Source organism: Lepidothrix coronata, unplaced genomic scaffold, assembly GCF_001604755.1.
Source record: "Lepidothrix coronata isolate B3197 unplaced genomic scaffold, Lepidothrix_coronata-1.0 Scaffold187, whole genome shotgun sequence".
Taxonomy (NCBI): Eukaryota; Metazoa; Chordata; class Aves; order Passeriformes; family Pipridae; genus Lepidothrix; species Lepidothrix coronata.
The window spans coordinates 512,895-515,107 of NW_016690367.1; the positions used below are offsets into that span (position 1 = coordinate 512,895).

Here is a 2,213-nt window from a genome sequence, read left to right on the forward strand (position 1 = left end):
AAAATGGGGAATGGTGGAGTGGTCGGGGTCAAAGAGGAGTTTTAAGGGATTCCTGCAGGAATGGAAAGCTTTGGGTACGAAACAGGCTGAAGCAGCAAGGGTTTGCATTCCAGGCCGCCTTGCCAGGCGAGGGGCTGGGATGAGGGATGTCCATGGGCCGGGATGAGGGGCTGCCTGTGCCTCCCCCGCTACGAGGGGACCATCTCCTCCTATGGTCCCCTGTCCTCCTCAGGTGCCTGTGCTGCTGCTCCCTGACCTCGGGGGGCGGCCCTGTGACCTGCACGGGGCGCGCCGCCCCAGCCAGCCCTGCCCTGACCCCCGATTCCTCCTCCCTGATCCCCCATCCCGGCCCGGGGCTCCCCGAGCGCCGCCGCCCCCGGCCCGCCCTCAACAAAGATGGCGCTTCCCGCCCTCAACAAAGATGGCGCCGCCCAACCCTCCCCCCCGCACACACGCTCGGGCTCCACGTGATGCCGGAAGGGGGCGTGGCCGGAAGTGGCGCGGAGGCAGCCGGCGCGCGGAGGAGCCGCGCGCTCAAGGTGGGGGGGGGAGCCCGGGGGGGGCGGGGCCGGGGGGGGGCGGTCACTGCTCCGAACCCGCACGGGGGCGCTGAGCGGCACCGGGACCACCGGGATCGGGATCGGGATCGGGATCGGGACTGGGATCGGGATCGGGATCGGGATCGGGACTGGGATCGGGATCGGGATCGGGATCGGGACTGGGACTGGGATCGGGATCGGGATCGGGATCGGGATCGGGATCGGGACTGGGATGGGTAGCACCGCCACCGGGACAGAGATCACCGGGACCTCTGGGATCACCGGGACTGGGGTCACGGGGGTCGGGATTGGGCATCACCGAGATCGGGATCACCGGGACGGGGATCACCGGGATGGGCATAGGAACGGGGATCGGGAGCATTCAGATTGGGACCACCGGGATTGGGATCATCGGGACCGGGACCAGCACCACCAGGTCCCATGGTCCGGGACCACTGGCATTGGGATTGGGCTCGGGCTCATTGGGATCAGGATGGGGATCGGGACCAGGCACCCGTAGCGGGGCAGGAAGGGGAATAACGGGGGTTATTGGCACCACCGAGGTTGGTGGCAGCGTGTCCGCTTGAGGCAGGGTGGGCCTGTGAACCCTCGTGTGTCCATCCACTCATAAACACAGAGGCTGTAACCGTCCCTAATCTTGGAAACGTCCCTGTTCAGCACTTCAGCCCCATCAAACCTCTGCCGGGGACTCTGCAAATCAGACTCCTCTTATCTTTGAGAGGAGATAACTCTGTGTCCCTTTTCCTGCTCGTTTGGCCACCTGAGACACGGAGTGAGAGTCCAGGGTGATCCCCGGCATTCCAGCAGAAGCCGGTCCCTCCGTGGACGGGCTGTGCAGAGCAGTTGTTACATCCCTGTGGGATAGGGGAGGTGAAGGTGAAGCCAAGGGCTCAGAGCCGTCGCCTCGAGCGGAGCGGGCAGGGTTGTGTTCTGACCCAGAGCAGGTTTAGTTCACCCACGTGAGCTCTTACAAAAGGCACAAAGGGGTAAAAACACTCCCATTTCCATTCAGATAACAAGGGAAGCTCTTCTGGAGCTGCAGCCTCCGGACCAGCAGCTGGAACTGGAGAGAAGGCCCAGAGCTCCCAGGCCCACAGAAACAGCACTGGGCGAGGGGGATTTCCAGAATCCCGTTGTGTTTCTTCAGCATTTTGGTTTTTAAACGTGTCTGGATTATCTCCTGAATATCGCAGCAGGTTGGGGAAGTACCAAGAGGTGCCCAAACTGCTGTGGGATGCAGGCTGGAGCAGAATTCCATACCCCAGCCGGGGAAATGCCTTTGTGGCGAGCGGCTGCTGCCACCGGCTGGTCCCCGCCCTGCACTGCGCCTGAACAGAGCTGGCCGAGTTCACATTTCCGTGCTCATTTCCCCTCCCGTGCTCATTCGCCCAGCCTCTATTTTGTCCCCTTTTTTTTTTTTCCCCCACATCCTTTTTTTAGCGCTGTTTCCAAACTGCAATTCACATCTTCGGAGCGAGGGGAAGCGCGAGAACCCCGGAGAGGAAAAACATCTTTAATTAAGACTTTGCATCTTTTTCTACTGAAATATTTTTAACCCACTTCTGCCTTTCCGGCTCCTTTATTTTTATTTTTTTTTTTTCCCCCACATCCTTTTTTTAGCGCTGTTTCCAAACTGCAATTCACATCTTCGGA

The 2,213-nt window shown here is 60.7% G+C and overlaps 1 protein-coding gene across 2 annotated transcripts in view; it reads left to right on the forward strand.

Annotated features, from left to right (window-relative positions):
• Nucleotides 1-488: 488 nt before the first annotated feature.
• Nucleotides 489-2,213, forward strand: part of PIGV (phosphatidylinositol glycan anchor biosynthesis class V) — a 6,742-nt gene continuing 5,017 nt past the window's right edge. For both annotated transcript variants that reach the window (XM_017831107.1, XM_017831109.1), the window contains exon 1: nt 489-539. The gene's annotated coding sequence lies outside the window, so the exon portion shown is untranslated. The remainder of the gene's footprint in view (nt 540-2,213) is intronic.